General features: G+C 37.0%; 1 protein-coding gene across 1 annotated transcript in view; it reads right to left on the minus strand.

Annotated features, from left to right (window-relative positions):
• The window catches only part of PDE3B (phosphodiesterase 3B), a 167,798-nt gene that overhangs the window by 85,775 nt on the left and 56,074 nt on the right, over positions 1-25,949 (minus strand). The gene's annotated exons all lie outside the window — the stretch shown is intronic.

Genomic DNA, 25,949 nt, shown 5'->3' on the forward strand with positions numbered 1-25,949 from the left:
ATGTCAGTATAGAAATGAATGCACTATTTATCGTGAAGATAAAAATAAGAATGTACTTTATAAAATGTAAAGCATTACAAAAATGCTCAAAAAAATGCTCATAGAATACTTTAGGTGTGGTTATGCCATTGTCTAAAATACATGATGTCTGGATTGCTCACACTTAATAAATGTTACCATGTATTGTATAAATTATCTTGCTCCTTGGGCTGGACATTCTCCATTTGTCCCTTCAGATTCACTCTCCAAATGGCAGTTTTCCATGGGAGGCTTGACCTTCTTAGACTGACTCAAAAGGTTGTCATCTGGTTTTTCATAGAAGACTCCAGGAGACACCAGCAGAGATGAAAGGGTGGGAGGAAAAGGAGGCACTCCTTCCTACACACCACAGGCTGGCAGTGGCTGGATTCCTCCCCTCCACGGAAAGCTACAGCTTCTGTTGGGAACCCTCTCCTGTAGCTCTTACAGCTACCCCTTGTCTCTTTAGGTGTTGGGTGGTGGTAGGGTTGTTCCTTTAACTCCCTCACACCTTTATAAATTGTCTTTGTTAAACGATCCTCACTCCACTTTAGTGTGCCATTTGTTTCTTGCTGGGAACCAGATTGATACACTCAACTAGATTATAAGGTTCCTCAATGATTTAGACTGTTTCTCATACTTCTTTATTGTCATCCTTAGAACCAACATAAACACTTACATATAAATAAAGTATACTAAAAAGACACTGGATAGGAATGCCTCAGTGGCTCAGTCCATTGAGCATGTCTGACTCTTGGTTTTGGTTCAGATCATGATCTCACAGTCAGAGCCCACATCGGGCTCTGTGCTCAGCACAAGGTCTACTTGGGATTCATTCTCTCTCTCTCTCCCCCTCTCTCTCTCCTCCCCCCACCTCTCCTGCTTGTGCTCCACCCCCTTTCTCTAAAAAAAAAAAAAAAAAAAAAGGACACTGGACAGAAAATAAGAATATTTCAGTTCTACCTTCAATTCTACCAGTACTAGCTCCCACTAAATCTTGGATTCTTTTTTTTTTCTTAAGATTTTATTTATTTATTCATAGAGACGCAGAGAGAGAGAGAGAGAGAGACAGACAGAAGCAGGCACCATGCAGAGAGTCCGACTTGGGACTCATCCAGGGTCTCCAGGAACACGCCCTGGGCTCCAGGCGGACTTAACCGCTGCGCACCCGGGGCTGCCCTAAATCTTGGATTCTTAATTGCAAAATAAGGATTAAACTGGATTAAATGGTCATCTAAAATTTGTTCCAAGAATGATGTAGAATTATTTTTTCTCTGCTAATAGTTGAAATCCCACCAATAAAGATTTCTTTCTTTTGTGTTTGGATAAGCATGGTATCACTTAAAAACAAAATAATCATTGTTTAGCTCCATATTGGCAAACTTCTTATGTAAAGGGCCAGACAGTAAATATTTTAGGCTGTGTGGCCAGGAAACAAAAAAAGTACTATAAAAGTATTTCTATAACAAGAGAAAAACGTATAGTTTTTATTGACAAAATGCAAAATATAATAGTATAAACTTTTATAATGCCAGTCTGCCGATGAAAAGAATGGAATTATTTTGGGAGGAGAGCATTTCATTTCACTGGGACTCAAACTTGGTATTGTCTATCATCAAAATCAATGTTCATCTACTAATGCTCATCTATAATATGATTTTATATATATCACCCTTGAAAATGTCTTTTCAGATGAATGGATAGAGAAGATATAGCAGCAATGGCCACAATAGCCAAACTGTGGAAGGAGCCTCGGTGTCCATCGAAAGATGAATGGATAAAGAAGATGTGGTCTATGTATACAATGGAATATTACTCAGCCATTAGAAACGACGAATACCCGCCATTTGCTTCAACGTCGATGTCCTTACTGGGGGAGAGTATTTTACTGCGTGGAGTACGTCAATCGGAGAAGGACAATCATTATATGGTTTTGCTTATATTGGAAATATAAAAAATAATGAAAGGGATTATAGGGGAAGGGAGAGAAAATGAGTGGGAAAAATCATAGAAGGTGAATCCATTAAGAAACAGAGACTCCGGGGATCCCTGGGTGGCTCAGGCTTAGCGCCTGCCTTTGGCCCAGGGAGCGATCCTGGAGTCCCAGGATCGAGTCCCACGTCGGGCTCCTGGCATGGAGCCTGCTTCTCCCTCCTCCTGTGTCTCTGCCTCTCTCTCTCTCTCTGTCTGTCATAAATAAATAAATAAATCTTAAAAAAAGAAAGAAAGAAAGAAAGAAAGAAAGAAAGAAAGAAAGAAAGAAAGAAAGAAAGGGAGACTCCTAACTCTGGGAAACGAACAAGGGGTGGTAGAAGAGGAGGTGGGTGGGGGGTTGGGGTGACTGGGTGACGGGCACTGGAGGGGGCACTTGACGGGATGAGCACAGGGTGTTATACTATATGTTGGCAAATCGAACTCCAATAAAAAATATACATAAAAAAAGAAAATGTCTTTTCATTGATATAAATACTACCAAATATTAGACACCAGTCCTGTCAAGCATATGATTTTAACTGAGTATATTCAATATTTGAAAAGTATTCACAAAATCAGATTCTTCTGGTATGTGCATTTCAGCTTGTCATTACATTGATCCAGTGGAAGGTTACTTGAAAAGTTCCTTCACTGGGCAGTTAAATGGATTCTGAAATATAAAAAATCCTTTACTTGTACTCAGTTCCAAAAACCACTGCTCAAACTGTACTTTGATCTTAGAAATATATCTGCTGCAAATCTGTGTGGAAATGTAGACCCCACTTCTTGTTTTAACTTTTGCCATGTAAAGTACATAAAACAGCTTGACATTATTTGTGATTCAAATAACATTCATTCTCACCAAAATTATTTTTACTGCAGCATAAATTTGGCATTTAAGTATTGTTATTCCTTGTAATTCTAGGTTGAATCCATTAAGAAACATTATCAAGTTTGCACACAGCATAAGCTAATTTCCAAAGTCATTCAGTGTTTAACAATGGTTGAGGGTGGTCCTCTCATTCAGAAAAATTTCAATCTCAACTCTGAGCTCAAAATATACAATAGACAATAGTGGATATATTACAGTGATTGTCTTTCCAAGACTGAGCTACATCCGGATTTGCAAGAGCAAAAGGGAGGCCAGAGGTGACGGGCACTGAGGGGGGGCACTTGACGGGATGAGCACTGGGTGTTATATGTTGGCAAATCGAACTCCAATAAAAAAAATAAAATAAATTTTAAAAAAGGGAGGCCAAGGGTGCATAGTCAAAGATGCCAAGAAAGTTGAAGTCTAGAGACTGACATTATAAAAATATTAATAAAAATAATAATTAAGAATGAGGAGATTTATAAATCACACGTTTAAGAGGAATGTTGTCATATATAAAAATCCATATGTATAAAGTAGATAAACTGGAAGTATGGCTGCTCACTTTCCAAGATACAGTTCATTTTTCCAAAGGACTTACTGCAGAGTTCTTTTAAGTAATATCATCTATAAAACAGTAATAACACTCACACTCCAGTTATTTACATCAAATGAAGGCCTACATATTACTGTAAAAATTGACCTCAATAAATGTTAACATTATTTACTACTATTGTTTGATGTTAATAATGAGTTCTCTTGACTTAAATGTTTACAAAATTTTGAGGAATAATGAGCAGTAAGACTAAAGTGTTAAAGAAACTAGCCAGGGCAGCCCGGGTGGCTCAGGGGCTTAGCACCGCCATCAGCTCAGGGCGTGATCCTGGAGACCCGGGATCGAGTCCCATGTCGGGTTCCCCGCATGGAGCCTGCTTCTCCCTCTGCCTGTGTCTCTGCCTCTCTCTCTGTCTCTCTCATGAATAAATAAATAAAATCTTAAAAAAAAAAAAAAGAAACTAGCCAGTAAAATTATATTATCAAATTAAATTATCTAATTATCAAGGGAAAAAATAAAATTAAATTTCCATAAATATCCACGCAAATCAGAAAGGAACAACTAATTTATGAAAAGTGAACTATCATCCCTCTATGCCAAAAATGCTGTCTAACGTCTTTGCCTATCTACTGAACCAAGTCCATTCTCACAACCCATATTACTTTGCCTAGGTCTTTGTTAGAGCTACTGTGAAAAAAAGAAAAAAAAAAAAGTTGTATGTAATTTAACACAATCTACGCAGGAAGTTCCCTAAACACAGGCTTCCATAATCATTCTATTTTCTTCAAAATTAAAAATATATTTTAATTTTATATTTATTTACATATTTATTTTTATAAAATGAGACTCTGTTGGTGTGAAATAAACTATTTTTATAACAATTCTTGTTTTCTAACTTCCAAAGCAAGACACTATTTATTCATCTAACATCAAATGAAGATTTAAAATTCTTTGGTGCTGGGCAGCCCCGGTGGCACAGCGGTTTAGCACCGCCTGCAGCCTAGGGTGTGATCCTGGGGTCCTGGGATCAAGTCCCATGTCAGGCTCCCTGCATGGAGCCTGCTTCTCCCTCTGCCTGTGTCTCTGCCTCTCTCTCTCTGTGTATCTCTCATGAATAAATAACTAAAATCTTTTAAAAATAAAATAATAAAATAAAATAAAATAAAATAAAATAAAATAAAATAAAATAAAATAAAATAAATTCTTTGGTGCCCATCGTTTCTTGGCCTTTTGGCTAAGATCAAGTGTAAAATTCTCTGGTGCCTGCTTAAGCTTTCCCAGAAAAGTAACAATTTTAGGGCTTTATGTGCATTTTACTTACTAAAATATTTGAACACTTGAGTTGAATGAACAATGCAGAAAATATTATTCATTATTTAAGGAAACAATAATGAATATGAGGGAGTTTTAAATTTTAGATGATTTCCATATTAATAAACTTATTTTTTATTATGCTAAAAATAGTTTGAAAACAATATGATAGCTGTGACCAGATGGGGAGTTCCTGCTCCTCTCTAATCCCCTAAGATGGAAAAACTTTTTAAGTTTTTCATTCTCTTTTCAATTAAATTATCTTACCTCTATCATTTAAGTATAGAGGCATGAAAATATCAATTTTGTCTGTAGAAAATACTGATGATATGGGGATGGGTGCTTAGCTTAACATTTATTTTATTTTATTTATTTTTTAAAGACTTTATTTATTCATGAGAAACAGAGAGAGAGAAAGGCAGAGACACAGGCAGAGGGAGAAGCAGGCTCCATGCAGGGAGCCTGATGCAGGACTCGATCCCAGGACCCCAGGATCATGCCCTGGGCCAAAGGCAGATGTTCAACCGCTGAGGCACCCAGGCGTCCCAGCTTAACATTTATTTAAGGAAATCAGTTACTGGGTTCTTAGGCAAACATAATCTTTAGCCTAAGGAAATCGGAATTGGCTTCTGAGAATAACATGTCAACTTTAGACACCTACGGTTTAACTGATGACCCAAGGATTATCAGAATATCAAATGTTTTTACAAAAGAGATTTCACTGAAAAACTCCTGAGAATATTCAAGTGCATTTTGACATTAAAATTCGATCTTTTAAAAAAATAAAATAGAATTCATTTTCTGTTTACATTTTCATCTTATAAATCCTAGGCTCTTTGATGACAAGGTTCCTGCCTTATTTATCTTCGGTGACTAACGAAATACATTATTCACGGAAGGCACTCAAATAAACGCATCTGAATAAATAAATGAGAAAATAAAAGTCAGTTATCAAAGCGAGCCTGAGAAAACTATGACCTGCTGAAATGTTTATTGGAATGTCACCTTCTTAACACGAAATTTTTGCAGACTTTGGAAAAGTTTCCTCCAAATATGTATCCTAGCACAAACTACCGAATATTCTGAGATTAGGCTGGTTTGGCATTTATTTCACTACTTGGATTTTAAAATAAAGAAAGCTTTTACAATACTCAAAGTCATGCAGCATACATTTCATTCCACATCTATGAGGGAAAGGCAAGTGAACAACAGACAAATCACTGTAATAGCTCTTTTCCAAGAAATAAGTTTCACTGCTGTGCTGGTATTAGTAACCATTCCCACTTGGGATATATACCAAGTTCACTGCATCTACAAAAAAATCATTACATCTATACTACTTTACCATAATTAACAAACATTTGTTGAAAACTGTTATTTGAGATTGCCTATGACCAGGATGGACACATGGACACACTCATTCCCATTGCCTCTGTCCCTCCCTCCATCCCTCCACTCCCCTCTCCATAGTGGCTTGTTTAAAATCCCCCAAATCAATCACATCTTTCTCTCAGATGACAGTGATTAGAGCTAGTACCTACACTGGCCTCTCTCCCCCACTCTTCTATTCCAGTTTACCCTAAGAAATGCAGAACTCACTTTGTTATACTTAATATGACCCCATAACATACTCTCTTAATTTTCCCTTGTCTTCTCTTTTCCTTAAACACTTTCTTCTGTGCTACTCAGTGCTTTCCTTTCTCCTCCCTTTAACTTTTCCTTTAACTAGTCATAAAATAAAATTTCAAAACATATATTGATAAAACTATATAGACATGTTCATTTTAAAATAACCTGAGTAGAAATTTTCATATTTCTCCTTCCAAATAACTAAACTACTTTTCCTTTATGTTAATCGCTAGTTGATATTTCCTGTGATCCAATGCCTCACGGATAAGAAAAAAATAAAGGAGGTGGGGACAGAGATCCTAGGTTACTGACAAAACACAAATAAGTTATGTTTCCACTTCCAAACACCATGATTCCAAATATTGAGCCACAAAGAGTTTATCTAATAGATTAGCTATAATGACTGAATAAGGGTCCTAAGGCAGTGAGTAAATGAGAGCAATGATGATAGTTCAGATTGTGAAAGTCCACAGTTCATACTAGGACAGACCTTTCTAGATAGCTTTCAGAGCAAGAGGGAAAGAAGGGATGAGGCAAAAGAAGAGGATGGGGTAGGAAAGAAAAAATGACAGAAGCCTCCATACTGCAGGAAGACAGAAATACTTATGGAAAGGTCCAGGGCTAGCTGGAACCAAGGAGAGGATGCCAACAGCGACCACGCCAGCTCAGTGTTTATGATGGTCATACAGAAAGTCTGGACACAGTCATTTGTCTCCTTACATTTGAGAAAACATTTCAAAAATTTCACAATAAATATAGCCATGATTCCATAGCATCAAACTCCACAGACGGAGGAGCCTTCAGACGAATAGGAAAAGAAATTAAAGTTGACCAGTGGATTAAAAAAAGCCAAACCTCAAAAATAGCTATTGCTTGCAAAATGCAAGGGAAAACAAAAGGAAGTCTTTTTTTTTTTTTTTTTTTTGGCTAGCTCAAAGAACAAACTAAAAAAGTAGGCTTATCTCAGAAGATAATATAATCCCAAGAAAGAGAAAATGAAACTTTTTACCTTCTAAATTGTCTCAGTTTTCTGTCAGGGATCGAAAAGGTTGAACAAAACACTGTAAGTTGGAACTAAAGCCCAAGACGGGGAAGTCCAACGCCCCTGTCAAGATGAATTAGTTATAGGATACAACAAGCAGTAGCACATGAGGTTATTGGTAACCACTAAAGAATACTAGAAATGAACAGTTATAATTAATTTTTAAAAGAGAAGAAGATAGATTCTATAAAAATACAAAAGATGAGGGTAGCAGGTGACACATCATAGGTCCTCAGCCCACTTTTAATCATAGTTATGGTGGATTGTCCTGGGACGATTGCCCGCCCTTTAGACAGAAATTCTAGGAGGCATTCTGAACACTTTTCAAAACAGAGGGAGTTAGTTACTACTTGACCCATCCTGAAATGCTACAGGGAGTCCTCTAGGATGAAATGAAAAGACACTACAAAGTAATTTAAAGTCACATAAGGGCATAAAGAATGGTAAGGGTAGCTGTGGTAAGTAAATAGGAAAGCCAGTGGTATTGCATTTTGGTAACTTTTATTTCTATAGGATTTAAAAGGCAAATGCATAAAGCAGTAATTACATAACTGTTAAAGAGGGAACATGAAGTACAAGATGTAATTTGTGACAATAATAATAGAAGAGGGAACCGGACTGTTAAGGGCTATAAAGGGATAGTTTTTGTTCACTATTGAAATTATGCAAAAAAAAAAAAAAAGAAATTATGCTGGTATTAATACAAACTTGATTGTAATGAGATGTTAATTGTAACCCCCTGGGTAACTACGAAGGAAAAAACAAAAAACAAATAGGTTGAAATTGAAAGGATAGAAAAAGATTTTCCATGCAAAAGTAAGCAGAAGAGAGCTGGTGTGGCTATACGAATACAAGACAAAACAGACATTAAAACAAAAGATTTTAAGAGACAAATAAGGACCATATACCTAGATTAAAAAAAAATCTCTCATTGGACAGTTATTTCCAGGAATTATTTTGGAGGATTAGATGAAGTAATGTCTGTGAAGCATTTAACACAGTGCTTAGTATACACTCAGAGTTCAAAGGATGGTAGCCATTTTAATTATTAGCCTCCTTCTGACTACCATGTACTCCTTCTGCCAAACATATGGTTTGGTTCTTAATCAAAAAACTAATACCAATTATTACCAACCAACATAGTCTCTCAGACACGGTTACAAGATTATAAACTACCCAACTACAAGAAAGTCTATCACTTTTTAACTTTTTCCATCTTCTGTTATAGAGTCCATTCAGTTTTATGGATTAGCCTCTGAAGAAGTATTTTAAAGCTTTGAAGTAGCAAATACAGTATCACAAAATACCAAATGACAAAAATGTAAGGGAGGTTAAAAAAAAAGTTGAGTATTACTGAAAATGAGGCTAAACACAGTGTGTACCACTTAGCAATGATTTTCATAAGAGACAAAATTATTGACAAAATTTATCGTTGTTATTATTACCTTTTCTTCAGTATTATAATACTTAATATGGAGGATCTATATATGCCCCCAACAAAAGAGAGAATCTAAGGAGTTATAGGTAAGTTCCTGACACAGGGGAAAGCACTGGACTAAGATTCAGGAGAACACCTGTGAGTGTCTAGCAAGTCTTACCACTTGCTAGCACCACCTTCTAACCTTTCTGGCTTTCAGTTTCCTGGTCTATGAAACAAAGGAATGGGCCACAAGAGGTTCTCAAATTTCATGAGAATCATTTAGGAAACTTTTAATAAGTACAAATCCCTGGACTCCACACTGAGCCTATTAAATCAGAACCCGTGGGAGTGGGTACAGGAAAACAGCATTGTTAAGGGCTATTCAGCTGATTCTGAGGTATAGCCGGTTATGGGAACCACTGTACTAAAAATCTAAGGTTCTAAAAGCTAAGGTTCTAAAGCTAAGGTTCTCTTTTAGTTCTAAATTCTATGGTTTGTATACTTGTGCTTTTTTTATTCTGCCTTTATGATGGTGAGACCAATGAGAGAAAAGTTGGTGTCAGGAATGTACTCAAAACAGCTAGTCTAGCAATATTATTACTAGGATTAGAAGAAGCTGATCTATTATCTCATACCTTCTCTCTGCATAGAAATCATAGTAAAGGCACTTTGCAAAAGTGCAAAGACTTGACTCTACTAACCATGGGACCTTGGGCAAGTCATGTAACCTCTGTATACATTATCTTCCTCATTTTTAGGATGCTATTGGGCTAAAATGAATATATTGTACTAAGAAATCCCTTGTATATACTGTAATAGTTTGGTATATTAATAAAGCTCTTTATTACCAAGAAAAATTAAATATCATAGAGCATAATTGTGGTTATTAAAATAAGGTATGTAAGTACTTGAAAGATTTTTCAACAGAAGTGTGTTAAAATATTGGCCATGCTTAATTATTCTATATGCTTTTAAAATTTTAATAAACTACAACCTATGAGCCATGTGACACTGAAATAATTAGTTAATTGTAAGATTAAAATCAATTCACTGCTACTGGTTTAAGAGTCAATAAATTATTAAATATAAAACTCCAGTTAGGTGGAAGTTAACAGTGGATTCTAAAGTCTAATCAAAGGAAAGCTGAACTATAACAAAGGAAGAATAAAAATTCCGATCTCAGCAAGAAACACTAGGGATACCACCGAGGGTAACATTGATTCTGATAGTCTGGAGTACGAATGCTAATATCCAAACTGCTTATAGATGGGCAAAACAGTAATTTTAGGAAAAACAACAAGGGTCTCATAATGATGACACCCAATGTAAAATATTCTACCCTAAAATTTCCTAATGCAAAATGTAATGGGGTGGGGGTGGGGGAATATTCCACAGTATAGTTACAAAAGTCAAAGTTCTTTTATCCTAGGCAATAATATAGATTCATTTGGTTGTAGTTAAGTTTCTTTTTCTGGATGAATGCCTACAGACTTTCCAAAAGACGGCGTAATGACAAACACGTGTTTTGAGAAAATAGAAATGCCACAAGCTGAAGAAAGTCAGATATATTAATGTCAGAAATTAACTTCGCTCCATAATGGCACATCTCAAGCATGAACACCATATTTCAGAAAACAGTGGAGTTGAGACATATTTGTTACTTGGTTTTACAAAGGAGGAGGCTAGAACAATATCTGACTCAGTTTCCAAATTTCCTAAAATTCTTTAACCAAGAATTTAACCTAACAGCACAAGAGAGTTTCTTGGTTATGTACTACCATTGTCAAATCTTTTTTTTTATTCCTATTATCCTTCTTTCCATGTTTCTTTCTCACTTTTCCTTATTATATTCCCTTGGTCTGTTGTTACCACAGCATATTCCACAGACCTCCCAGTGACATCTTTGGTATTGGTTTATTTATTTAATCAGTAAACTTCAAACACATTTTTTATTTCTTCTCTGTAATAACAATTACTTGAAATTACCCTTTAAATTCTTCTGGTCATGAGTTTAACTTCAATTATAATGAAAGGAAAGAGACAAAAGAGAAATTGGGTTAGTCATCAAACAAGTTATCCAGACCCTACACTGAAGACAAAGGAAGAGCTGAAGAAAAAAATCCAGTTCTTAGAAAGCTAAAAGGCAAATTAATAAATGTCAAAACATAATTCTACATTTAAAATACATTTCTTTAGGGGCGCCTGGGTGGCTCAGTTGGTTATGTATCAAGCTCTTGATTTCAGCTCAGGTCCTGATCTCGGGGTCGTGGGATTGAGTCCCGCATCAGTGGAGCCTGCTTAAGATTTTCTCTCTCCCTCTCCCTGTATCTTCCTCCCACCCCATATATATGAGCACTCACTTGTGCTCTCTCTCAAATTAATTAACTAAATAAAAAATAAAATACATTTCTTTAAACAAAAGTGCTCACTATAATTGATGTGTCATTATAACTAAATAAATTATAAAATAAAATAACTAAATAAAAATTAACTAAATAAAAAATAAAATACATTTCTTTAAACAAAAGTGCTCACTATAATTGATGTGTCATTATATCACAATTATGAAATTCAAAAGGTTCATTAAAGTTAGGTAGGATAAAACAATTTTGGGGTGAAAACCAAAGATTATCTGAACTTTAAGTACTTTCTTCCTGTCTTCCTCATTCTCCAGCAACTAGATTATTACATTTTTTTTAAACAAACACATACAATATGTTGGGGGGGTGGTCAGCAAACTTTTTCTGTAAGGGACAAGACCGTAGTATTTAGACTTTGGGCCATGCATCTTCTTCTTTGTTGTTTTTTAACAATCCTTTGAAAGTGTAAGAACCACTCTTCGTTCACATATGCTGGATTTGGTCCACAGGTCGTAGCTTACAAACTCATTACTATGTACTTGCTATAATCCTAAGGATGTCTGAATATTAAATCCAGCAATCTAGGAAGCAGGGGTTATGATTACCATCATCCCCATTTTAGAGACAGGGCACAGAAGGATTGGGTAACTTGCTCAAGATCACGGACCAAGGAAATGATCAAGCAGAGATTCAAATCTGGGCAACTGGGTTCCAGAATCTATGCTCTCAACTACTGTTCTACACTACTTTTATAATGAAGAACTGAAAGTGTCAAAGTCAATTCAGAAACCTTCCTGTCAACAAAGAAGGGAATGGTGGTGCTAGTCACTCTCTCTACTTTCAGAGAGGAAAAAATAAATTCCATCTTCCAGGAATCAGACTACAATTCAACTTCCAGCAATCCTGGATGAAAGAAGATATTAGAACCTTCCTATTTCTGAAAAGCAATGCTCAACAACTTAGAAACTATACGGATACTCTTCAATCAAGTCTGGGAGTGAATAAAGTCATATTCAAGTATGGAAGAATTCAGAAAGCATATGGTCCACATATTCTTTCTTCAAAGGCTACTTGAAAATGTACTTTAGCAAAACAAAGGAGTAAGTTAAGGAAGAGAAAAACCAGTTAAACCTTAAATTATTAGGGAAGTTCAAAGGAAGAAGAGTGGACCAAAATTAGCATCTGAGTAAAGACAATCTCAAATTGCAGTTCCACAACAACACTGATTTTAAGACTTTCTAGATGGTCTCTTAAGTTTTCATGCTTTTGTACGTATTTATATTATTTTTACATATAAAATATATCAAACTAACCAAACTTCATGAATGTTTAGAATCATGAAAAGCAGCACATTCTTTGCATTTATTGGGGAGAAATAACATCAAGGAATTATCAGATAGGCCAAGTAGCCAGGGAAGCCCTTCGAAAGAAAATGAAAGCCTCTTTGTAACTCAGTTTCCTCACGGTAAAATAGAATTGAACAGGTAGTAGTAGCAGTGCAATAAGGAGTGAGAGTGGCTAGCACCACCATTCCCTTCTTTGTTGACAGGAAGGTTTCTGAATTGACTTTGACACTTTCAGTTCTTCATTATTTTTTTTTTAAGGGTGGGGGAGGACAGAGGGAGTGAAAGAATCCCAAACATCAAGCATAGAGCCCAGTGCAGGGATCCATCCCATGATCCTGGGAGAGATCAAGACCTGAGCCAAAATCAAGAGTTGGAACACCCAACTGTCTAAGCCACCCACCCGTCCCTCCATTAGGTCTTTTATTATTTAAATGTCACCTTCCTAGTAAGATCTTCCTCAAAGGCTCTGTTTAAACTCCAATTCCACTGTCCTCCCTAGAATCCTCCCTAATCACCTTTTACCTTTCCTTTCTTAATTTTCTTTATAGCCCTTACTTATCAACAGCTGACCATTATTTTTCACATCTATTTTCTGTCTCCTTCCAGTAGCATATAAGCTCAGGGAGGGTAGTTTCTCTATGAAAACTAAATTACAGCCTGACAGTTAAACAGCTCTAAACATTAATGTCTTTCTACTGAAAAAAAAAAAAGAAAAGAAAAGAAAAAAAGGACATTTAAACAAAAATACATTTAAAAAAATTAAGCATACTCTGACTTAGTTATATACCAAAAGTCCTTAAATAAAGTCCTTAAATCACTACTTCACAGAATGATCTTAAGTCATTTTTCCTCTATACCCCTCAGTTTCCACATCTATAAATTGATATTATACAGGGGTGTTGTAAGGATACAAAGTAAATTGCTTTAAAACTTTAAAATAATATACAAATGTAAAATGATAGTGGCAGGGTATAACTAAGAATTATTTATTTAAAATATGAACAAAATTCTAAACACAGAACTCAGGGGAACTGAGACACACTGATCTAACTTGATTACCTATTACTGTATATAAATTTAAAATTAGACATATGTGGAATTGAAGCAACAAAATAAATATACAGACGCCTGGGTGGCTTAGCAGTCGAGCGTCTGCGTTTGGCTCAAGTTGTGATCCCAGAGTCTTGGGATCAAGTACCACATGGGGCTCCCTGCAGAGAGCCTGCTTCTCCCTCTGCCTATGTCTCTGCCTCTCTCTCTGTGTCTCTCATGAATAAATAAAATCTTTAAAAAATAATAAAATAAAAAAATAAAGAGCAAAGAGATGTTATCAGAGGGGAGGTGGGTGGGGGATGGGGGAAAGAGGCAAAGGGGATTAAGAGGACACTTATGATGATGAGCACTGACTAACGTATACACAATTGTTGAATCACTATATTGTACACCTGAAACTAGTATAACAGTATGCTAATTACACTAGAATTAAAACTTAATAAATAAAATTTAGATATTGACAACTTTAATATGAGCATCTACATCAACTGCATACTTGAGACACACTAAAAGTATTTCTTCTATGTGCACCCAACTCATGCCCATGCTCTAGCTCAATGAGGGGGAAAAAAGGACAAAGTTCCTTAATTTTTGTGGCTTTTTCATGTTTAATCATTCATATTTAATCAAAAATTCTTAAGCTACTTAGCCTCTCTGTGGCTCAGTTTTCTCATAACTAAAATAGGAATAATAATAATTAGCTGCCAAATGATGATGGAGTGACAGGGGTTACATCCAATCCCAAATCTGGCTCTGAAGTTTTTGTTCTTTCCATTATACCTTCAGAGCCAAACCAGTTACAAAGGTGGGGCTATACACAGGGGAATCACATCTTTCAGAAGTAGTAGAAGGCTATGATGAAGTGATAATGTTCCAGCAGCAGGATCAGTGTGTTTGTTACCAATACCACCATGACTTCAGGAAACACACTAAAACAATAACTAAAAATAAGGGTGAAAAATGACCTGAAACAACAAAGAACATCTAGAGTAATATTACTTCTCCAACCAAGTCTCTCAATTTAAAATTTTAAATCATTTTATACCTTTTTATCTCATGCTCTCATTGGTTAAAAGAATGAAAGAAGTTTAGATGTGGTAAAAAAGAGAATGTAAAAAAAAAGAGAGAGAGAGAATGTAGTGGATATCTGTCCATCAGGGGCCACCCCTACATCTGAACCTCTTTCCTACATGTGAGAAGTCCCCTACCTGACAAGTGTGGATGGCCCACAGAGCTTATTTTCCACTACGCAACCTGAAAACACCAGGTACTCACTTTGTAACCATTCTTGTAGTTCCGCATTAACACAGGACCTTAGATAAGCTACTCAGAAACATGGAACCAGGGAGGGCTGTGCTTTGGGACATAATGATGGAATAGAGGGTGACACCAGAGAACCCATCCTGGAGACAAGTGGGAATTGATGGCAGCAACATCAATGCCAGAGGTGATGGTGGGCATTCATGGGCTATAGCAATCAAGAAGCAAGTGAGAGTTCGCTGTTTGGTGGCAGCCACACACATATTCACCAGGCTGATGTGATTTGGACTGTGGTCTTGTCTGCTGCCTAACTTCTAGTATTCTTGCCTCCTCACTTTTTTTAAGGCTAGTTTTCTAGACTTCCCAGTAATTTTGTGAATTTCTCAATATCTTTTCCATTTTTTTTTTCAGTTCTCAAAACAGCCAGAGTTGATTTCGATTATTCACAACTAAGAACTTTAATTTATTTGCCCTGCTTAATAACTTATTCGGTCATCTTAGTCACACATTATGTTACAAAGCATTTGAATACTCAAATGCAGAACAAAATTTAGGACTATTGATTCTATGCTCAAAATTTGTTTCTGCTCTTACATATAGAAATTATATACTGTATAATGGGTAGAGTCCTGAAAGTTACATCAAGTATTGCATATCAATCTTGTTTATCTCACAGGATCTAAGTCTTACAAATGTTTCAGCCAAACTTTTTGCTTGCAAATTAAAACATAAAAAGTCCTAAGGTCTCAGTATTTTATTATGTAGTACTTAATTTCTACAACCAAGATGGGATAAAATAGAGAAGTAAGCAATGGTGATAGTGAAATGCAGGACTTACTTTTTGCTAAAGTAAAATCCCTTATTATAAAAACTACAACTAGCTAAGTTCCACCCAGGACAGAACTTTATTGCTTTTGGTCAGAGGTCACTGGAAAAATAAGCACAATGTGATCTTTGAAATGTTATAAAATGCAAACAAACAAAAAACCAGTAACACAAAAGTCAGTATATCCAAATTAATTTTAGCATCATCAGATTAATACATTACTATCACTTTATTCGAAATTCCTAAAACAATTGAACTATGAATCTGATCAATAAGGGGACTGAAATGCTTTCTTACATATCCACATTGGTCAACAAAGCACTTACTGTTGGCATTCTAAAATAAATGCTAAGGAAAATTATGTCCAAGAAACAAATGTCTGATCTTGGTGCATCTTGCTGGCTTAGTCAGTGGAGCATGCAATTCTCAATCTCAGGGTCCTGATTTCAAGCCTCACAATGGGCATGGAAAAGGAAAAAAGGAAGGAAGGTAGGGAAGGAGGGAAGGAAGGTGGGAGGAAGAAAGGAAGAAATGTGTGATCTTGTCCTTATCTGAAACTGTATCAGAAGTAACAGGGAAGGTTCTCTAACTCAGGGACCCCTACAGAAATGAACTAGGTAGAGGTAAAGAGGAGGTTTATGGGTATCTGCAATGTGGCAGTGAATGCAGTCTGAAAGCATGCTTCTATGAAAGCTCTTTGAGGGGATCCCTGGGTGGTGCAGCAGTTTAACGCCTGCCTTCGGCTCAAGGCATGATCCTGGAGTTCCACGTGGGACTCCCTGCATGGAGCCTGCTTCTCCCTCTGCCTGTGTTCTGCCTCTCTGTGTGTCTCTCATGAATAAATTAAAAAAAAAAAAAAAAAAAGGCCCTTTGAGCTCCAACAAAACATCAGTGATATGTACATTTGACAGATCTACTTTAATTTAAACTATTCTATCGCACTCTGATAGATGAGGCAGTTGTGCAACTTAGTACCTGTATTTGAAAAGACCAACAGGCTTCTATAGAAGGAATGTTAACATCTTGATGTTTATGAAAGCCAAGTGAATAAAAATAAATATCATGGAAATTCTGCTATGACATAGGGTAATTTTTTAAAGATTTTATTTGTTTGTTTGTTTATTTATTTATTTATTTGTGTGTGAGAGAGAGAGAGGGACGGAGAGAGACAGAGAAAGAAAGGGATAGAGTGAACTTAAGCAGGTGCAGGGGCAGACGCAGAATCTCAAGCAGACTCTGTGCTAAGCATGGAGCCACATGAGGGGCTCAATTCCAGAACCCTGAGATCACGACGTGAGCTGAAATCAAGAGTCATTCGTTTAACCTACTGAGCCACCTAGGCAACCTTCTTGGTCCTTTTTACAAAGAAAATTATTGGGGCGCCTGGGTGGCTCAGTCAGTTAAGCATCTACCTTCGAGTCAAGTCATGATCCCAGAGTCCTGGGATACAGCCCCGCCCGCACTGGGCTCCCTGCACAGTGGGGAACCTATTCCCACTGCACCTCTCCTTGCTCATGCTTTATCTCTCTCTTTCAAATAAATAAAATCTTTTTTAAAAATTGGAATAGAAGAAAATTATTCTGAGGCACCTGGGTGGCTCAGTTGGTTAAGCGACTAACTCCTGATTTTGGCTCAGGTTATGATCTTAGGGTTGTGAGATCAAGCCTCCCAGTTGGGTTTTGCACTGGGCATGGAGCCTACTTTAAGAAAGGTAGGAAGGTAGGAAGGAAGGAAGGGAAAGAAACCAAGAACAACTCCGTGAAGCAAGAGCCTAGATTGGGCTTGAATATCAAATAAATCTAGATCTGAATTCTATCTATGTGATCTTTATCAAGATAATCTTTGCAACAATAGTTTTCTCAACTGTAAAAGAGGAATCATTAATACTTACCCTGCAATACTTCTGTGAGAATTAAATGAAATAATATAAGTAAAAGTCCTATCACTGAGTGTCCTATAATACAATAGGTGTTAGGGAAAAAATGTTACTTTCTATTCCTTTTCTCTGATTCTCTCCATTCTCTGCATCGCCTCTAAAGCGTTCTTTGTAACACTAGCATGAACAGTACTGACTAAACCCATGTCAATACAAACTCCTCACAGCTGCAGCAGTGAAGTGAATTTTCATTCATTTTAAGTGTGACTTTTACAAAAGCATAAGAACCTATTTAAATAAGCTTTTAACCTTTCAATATTAGAACAACTTCATAACTTTTATCAGCCACAGTTTCAACCACCTGAAATAAAATAGCTTGTTTAAATTCATAATTCAAAAAATTTAAATTCTAGTACTAAAATAACTCTAGGGGATGCCTGGGTGGCTCAGCGGTTAAGCCCCTGCCTTTGGCCCAGATAGTGACCCTGGAGTCCCAGGATCGAGTCCCACATCGGGCTCCCTGCATGGAGCCTGCTTTTCCCTCTGCCTGTGTCTCTGCCTCTCTCTGTGTGTCTCTCATGAATAAATAAATAAAATCTTTAAAATAAAATAACTCCAAAATTTATATTCCTACAAATTATTCTATTTACCACGGAAGAATATTACTAAAAACTTTATAAAAACATCACTCTGTATTACATACTCTATAGTAAGCTTGTCAATAGACCTTCTTATATTAGATAAATGAAAGAAACTTGTAGAGCTATCATAAACAGTTCTAACATTCCTTTTCAATGATGTCTATGAGCATGCTCTTTATCACTGTCAAAATGGAATGTCATGAATCCAAGAGTATATTTAAGAAGTGTAAACTTGATAATGGCTACTCTGACATTCTGGAAATAGTGGGTCTTGTAAGATTAGTAAAATTACACATTAAATAAATAGTGTTTATTGTTGTAAGCACAAATAAATTTAAAACTAAAGTTCAGAGCCAACAGAGGTAGACCAAAAAGATATGGGGATGAGGGGACAAGGAATACAATTTAGAAAACAGATTTATCTTATTAGTAAATTTTATTCCATTCTTTATTTAATTAAATGTCCCATCTGGCTCTAAAACCTGTTTTATTATTAAAACATGATTATTGGGATCCCTGGGTGGCGCAGCGGTTTGGCGCCTGCCTTTGGCCCAGAGCACGATCCTGGAGACCCGGGATCGAATCCCACATCAGGCTCCCGGTGCATGGAGCCTGCTTCTCTCTCTGCCTCCCTCTCTCTCTCTCTCTGTGACTATCATAAATAAATAAAAATTTAAAAAAGAAAAAAAATAAAACATGATTATTAAAAAAATAATGGAATTATCAGTAACCCAGTCCAAAACATACATTCATATAACAGATATAAAAGTGGAGAATTCTTGAGGCACATGGATGGCTCAGTAGGTTAAGCACCTGCCTTCAGCTCAGGTCATGATCTCAGCATCCTGGGATTAAGCCCCTGTTGGGTTTGTACACTGTGAGGAGTCAGCTTCTCCCTTGCCCTCTGCCTTCCTTCCCCCTCCCCTTGCCCATACACATGGTGTATCTATCAAATAAATAAATAAAATCTTTCCTAAAAAGTGGAGAATTCTTGCTTTACGGAAGTAATTCACCAAAGGCATATTTACTTAACATTACTGGGAAATGAAACATTTGCTTTGAAAAGAGACTTTTTTTTTTAATGTAGAGACATAGCTTAGAGGTTACGAGCAAAAGCTCTACAACCACAATGACAGCCACTTAACTATATAATCTTAAGGAAATCAAGTTAAAACTTTCTGTATCTCATATCTTTGGATCCTATATTGGGAATAATAATAGTACCTGTCACCCAGGACAGTTTTGAATACAATAAATACATATATATCTCTTCAAATGGTCCTACAGACATAGTAAATGTCAATATACATTAGCATCTTATTACAATTACTATCAATATTACTGACACTAGAAACTACAATGGTTATACAATGCATCAAAATCATCAAGAAAAGCAATCAGTTGAAAAACCTTAATTTGAAGAAGAAACAGGAAGAAACAGGAAACATTTACTAGATTCCAAGAAATGGAGGAAGAAAAAGCACCTTGGTATACAGAAGGTTTAGAGGGGAAGCTAGGCTTTGCCACCTCGCAAAATGACCTAATCAGCCAACCCTCCAGTCAACTGATAACAACTAGACCTCAGTACAAGACGAGATAACCAAGATGGGTAGATTCCAAATTCAGAAAATTCTGAGAAATAGTTAAGCCTTCCATTGACTTCTTTTCTTTCCTTCAATAATCATCCAATTCTCTGTTCCCCTTCAGAGCAAAACCTCTCACGGGAGTTCTCTACTTTGCTCTTTCTACCTCTTGACCTATATCATTCACTCTTCTAAAATCTGGTTTCTAGCCCAACCACTCCACTGAAATAACTCCTGCAGGCCTCAGAAGAACCTTTCAGGCCTCAGAAGAAACTTTATCTTGGCAAATCCAATGGTTGGTTCACAACCCTCATCTTGGTCAACCTCTCAGTATCATTCAGCACAGTTGTGTCCTTATACCATTTCCTTTCTTTGTTTCAATGATTTATCTCTTCTGGCATTCTTCCTAATTTGCTGGATCCTCTTAGTCTGATTTATAGATGGAAAAATAGCCCAATGCTAAATTCTAGGTCCCCTTTTCTACTACAGCTATACACTATTCCTTGATAATCTCTTTCAATCCTACAGTTTTAAAAACCATTCATGTACTACAGACTCCTTAAATTTACATTTCAGCACTGAACTTTCCCCCTGAACTATGGACTTACATGTTCATTTATTCGTTCATCAAATATTTATTGAACATATATATTATGCATGAGGCATTATTCTAGGCTCCTGGAATACAGAGATAAAAAAAGAGAGATGTTTTTGTATTCTAGAGAAAAGGAAAGAAAATAAGCAGACATATATATATAAAATAAGCAAATATTATAAGCAAATATTACATATGATAAACATAATTATATAGAAATATAATACATATAAGTAATAAAGAATGACTGCTGGATTTTTGGTCTGTGTATATATATATATATTTGTGTATATATATGGTCTGTGTATGTATATATATGTATATATATATATATATATATATTTGATGGTAAGTACAATGAAGGAAAATAAAGTAGGTTAATGGAATACAGATGATAGGCAGATCTAGGGACAGGTTATTTATAAAGGATGGTCAGAAAAAACCCTCTCTTATGTGGTCACACCTGAAGAGAAATCAGTATGAAGTAAAGGAGCAGGCTATGTGAAAGTAAGGAGAAAGAGCATTCTAAGCAGAATAACAAACGCCCTTAAACTCAGGAATAATTCTGATACCTTGAAAGAAGAGCAAAGGGTCTTGAAGTAGAATGAAAGAATATTTAAGGGCAGCCCAGGTGGCTCAGCAGTTTAGCGCCACCTCTGGCTCAGGGTGTGATCCTGGAGACCTGGGATCCAGTCTCTCCCACATCAGGCTCCCTACATGGAGCCTGCTTCTCCCTCTGCCTGTGTCTCTGCCTCTCTCTCTCTCTCTCTCTCATGAATAAATAAATAGAATTTTTTAAAAAAAGAAAATATTTGAATATGAAGTCAAAAATTTGAAAGTGACCAAATCTTACAGAATTATAGAGCACTGTAAAGCACTTAATTGTTATGGGGAAAAAAAAGCAGGAGCATCTGATTAAGGAAGTGACATGATAAGATTTTAGTTTTTAAAAGATCACTCTGGGGGCGCCTTAGTGGCTCAGTGGGTTGAAACTCTTGGTTTCAGCTCAGGTCAGATCTCAGGGTTGTGAGATCAAGCTCCATGTCCGGCTCCGTGCTCAGTAGGGAATCTGTTGGAGATTCTCTCCCTCTCTGTTTCTCTGTGCCCCAGCAGGTGCATACGTGCACATGCACCAGGTGTCCTCCCTAAAATAAATAAATAAACCTTAAAAAAAGATCACTCTGGCTGCAATATGAAAAATAGATTACATGGGGACAAGACTGGAAGTTGAAAGACCAAAGAAAAAGTTACTGCGATGATAGCCTAGGCAAAAGGAATGGTGGCTTGGCCTAAAGAGAGAGTACCAGTAATCAGTGTAATCAGGCTGGGCACACATTTTAAAGATAGAGTTGTCAGGAATTGTTAATGGACTGAATATGGGAGAAAAGACAAAGAGAAAGGAATAAACAGTGACTGCTAGGGTTATGGCTTGTCAAATGGGGTGAATGGTCATGCTACTTACTGGCATGCAGCAGCTGCTAGTGATCACTTGGCTATCAGACACCTCAAAAGCAGCATGGCTAAAGGAACATTCTTTCTTTTCATCAAAAACCTTGTTCCTCTCTAGCCTTCCCCGGCTCAGTTACTTCACATAACCATTTCCTATCTCCTACTAGCATGTGCCCCTATCTGAATTACTTAGTTAATTTATTTACATCCACTACAATGTATGCTCTGTGACAGCAAAGACCTTGATTGTCTAGTCCACTGCTGGATCCCTAGTTCCTATACTACTGCCTGGTAATAAGGTAGGCTCTCGATAAAATGTTTGTTGAATGGATCAGCACATGAGTAAAAAAATCCTCTTACTGTCTCCTCTGTAAGTTATTCTCTTCGGTTTGGTCAGTTGATGTTAGAGCTCCTCAATTTCCAGAACCTTTTCTGTTCTCACTAGCTCTCACAAGGCATTTCTTACCCATCATCTCAATTTCCATCTATTTGCCCACATTTTGGATATTTTTATCTCCAGCCCAGAGTTCTCTGAGATCCGACCTGTTTCAAGATTTCACCATGGATACCTAATAGGTATCTCAAATTCGCTAACAGTGAGCTTTCCACCAGACCTGTCCCCCATCCATCCAGATTAGCAAGCCAGAAATATTCTCATCATCCTTGTTATCTCCTCCCCTCAACCACTGGTAATCAATCTATCACCAAATCCTACTGATTTTATCTTGTAACCATCTTTCAAATATCTTTTTTTTCTTTCATCTTTCAAATATCTATCTCTGTTTCTTTCTTTTTTTTTTGTTTTAAGTAATCTCCATGCCCAATGTGGGACTCGAATTCACAACCCTGAGATTAAGAGTCATGCTCTGCTGACTGAGCCAACCAGGCACCCTTCTATCTCTACTTCTGAAAAGACTTTTGCCATCGCCCTAGCTCATCTTTTAGTTGGGATTATTGCAACAGCTTCCTAATAGTCTCTCCTCAGCCACTCTGGTATCCCTACAATGAACTGTCCATGTTTCGCCTAAGGAGTCTTTTCAAAAAAAGAATACCGCAACATCTACTACATAAAACTTTTCTATAGCTTCTCATGGCCCTTAGGGAGAAGAAGAAAACATCACCTTCCAGGGCCTTGCCAATCTAGCTCATGCATATCTTTTCAGGCTCATCTCATACCACTCTTCCTTTTTGTTTTCTGTGCTACAAACATACCAGCCGCCTATCAGCTCCTAAACATGCAACATGACCTTGCTTTATTCCAAGGTCTCACAAAACTCACCTTCATAGCACTTACCTCAATTTGTAAATATATTCTTATTATACTACTGTTCGCTTCAGAAGAACGTATCATGAAAGCAGAGACTCTGTCTCACTCTACAACTCCAGCATCTATCAAAATCTAAGAATTCTTCAGATGTTTGCTGCATGGATTTCTGCACCAGAGGAGTTTTCTGATGGCAGATGGTACGCTGGCTGAATTGGCATGAAGAGTCTAAGTCCTGAATGCATCTGCCTATGTAAATTAGGAAAGTTACTTAACCTCTTAAAAATCTGAAAGCACCTCAGGATTTCATGAGGATTCAGTAAGATCACATACAGGGTATGCTGAGCACAGTTTCTGACACACAGAAGTTCAATACATGTTAGCTGTTATTATTAGCTATTTTCATCCATTCAGATGCCCAGATGCTGGGCAGCCCCGGTGACCCAGTGGTTTAGCACCACCTTCGGCCTGGGGTGTGATCCTGGAGACCCAGGATCGAGTCCCACATCAGGCTCCCTGCATGGAGCCTGCTTCTCCCTCTGCCTGTGTCTCTGCTCCTCTCTCTCTCTCTCTGTCTCTCATGAATAAATAAATAACATCTTTTAAAAAAAATGCCCAGATGTCATTTAGAGTGGCTTAGAAAAAGTAATTTATATTCAGCCCTTTTCTTTTTAAACATTTTTATTTATTTATGACAGTCACAGAGAGAGAGAGAGAGAGAGAGAGAGGCAGGGACATAGGCAGAGGGAGAAGCAGGCTCCATGCACCGAGAGCCTGACGTGGGATTCGATCCCGGGTCTCCAGGACCGCGCCCTGGGCCAAAGGCAGGTGCCAAACCGCTGCGCCACCCAGGGATCCCTATTCAGCCCTTTTCTAATTTTACCTTTAACTATATAAAGTAGTAAATATATTTCTGTAAGTAATTTAAAAAAAATGTTTAAACCTATATCTATCTGCTCAAAGTTTAATATCAAGTACCCTCATCCTCATCCTAAAATAAAAAACATAAAGTATTATATTATTTATCTCCTTCTGTGTAAAAAACTTACCCCAAAACTTAGGACTTAAAACAATAAACATTTTTATCTCACAGTTGAGGGTAAATAATCTGAAAGTGGCTTAGCTGAGTGTCTCTGGCTCAAGTTCTCTAAAGGGGTTATGGAAGTCAAGCTGTCAGCTGGGGCTTCAGCCATCTCGAGACTCAACTAGGCCTGGAGGATCCACTTGTAAGCTCTCTCACATGGTTGTTGGCAGACTTTTAGCCTTCACAAATTTCTAACAAGGTTTAATGTGGCCATAAGATGAAAATGTCTCTAAAAACAATGTCATCCTTATGCTATTTGACATGCCTTACAAAAAATTTGCAATAAATTTGTCCTTGTGTTTCATCTTTGGGAAAAGTTTCTCTCTTGACAAAAAACAGAATGTCTTTTTATTATAGAAAAGTATTGTTTTTTATTGGCTGTCTCCTTTTTCTCTAAAAATTGGTACAGATTTTTTGCCAAACTCTCTCCGCCTAGACTTTCCTAGATTTCTCTCCCTCTTCTGCACTTACTTACTTCTTTTATTATATGGCTCTTTCCCTTTTATCATTATTTTGCTAATCCTATTATAAATATATTGCTTTCTAACATTCACATACAGCATTTGGTGTTGGGCAGAGTATAAATAAATCAATTAATACCTAATTTTATTTTATTTAATTTTTGTAACAACTAATTTTACTAGAGAACTGACAAAAAATAAAAATTCATTTACTGTGCAACCACCAATAGCATATTTATATAAATTTAAAATAATATTCTGTTATAAATATGTATTTACTATGTTTAAGTGAAAATATTGCTTGGTCAGCCCTTCTAAACTACATAAAGCTAGAAAGACATCAAAACTGCTGAACTCAGGGGATCTCGGGGTGGCTCAGCAGTTTAGCGCCGCCTTCAGCCCAGGGCGTGATCCTGGAGACCCAGGATGGAAGTCCCACATCAGACTCCCTGCATGGAGCCTGCTTCTCCCTCTGCCTGTGTCTGTCCCTCTGTCTCGTGAATAAATAAAAACTTTAAAAAAAAAAGAACAGAACAAAACTGCTGAACTCTAGAACTGTGCTGTCTCATACCGTGGCCACTAGCCTTTGTGGCAATTTAAATTTAATTACAATTAAGCAAAACTAAAAATTCTATTTCTCAGCCATGCTAACCATATTTCATGGGCTCAATAATAAACATGAATTTCAAAGCTATATAAATCTTTGCCTTTCTGCAACTCACATCCACAAACAGAAAAACAGACAAAATGGGACCAAAGGAAGAATGCAATCATCTTGACTTTGCAACCTGCCAAGACCAATACAAATAGCAATACACATTTTTTTTTAATTTTTATTTATGATAGTCATAGAGAGAGAGAGAGAGAGAGGCAGAGACACAGGCAGAGGGAGAAGCAGGCTCCATGCACCGGGAGCCCGACGTGGGATTCGATCCCGGGTCTCCAGGATCGCGCCCTGGGCCAAAGGCAGGCGCCAAACCGCTGTGCCACCCAGGGATCCCCAGCAATACACATTTAAACACATTTATACTGTCTTTCTAAATCTAACCATTCCTTCCCCTGGAACTAGAGCATGGCAAAGTAATGAAAAATGATCACAGGTAAAATTAACTAGGATGCTAAGAAAGTAGCCTTCCTCATTATCCAATAATCAACCCACTTGCTACTGAAAAAAAAAAAGTATATATATATATATACCACCACCACCATCCAGTAGTAGTTAGGTAGTGGTAAAACTAGTATCCTCCTACAACTCTTCTGAAATGCAAAACAGCAGCAGAAACACCCTAAAATCCAAGTCAAATTATACTACTGGAGATTGCTCCCATCA

This window comes from Canis lupus, chromosome 23 (genome assembly GCF_048164855.1).
Source record: "Canis lupus baileyi chromosome 23, mCanLup2.hap1, whole genome shotgun sequence".
NCBI classification, from domain to species: Eukaryota; Metazoa; Chordata; class Mammalia; order Carnivora; family Canidae; genus Canis; species Canis lupus.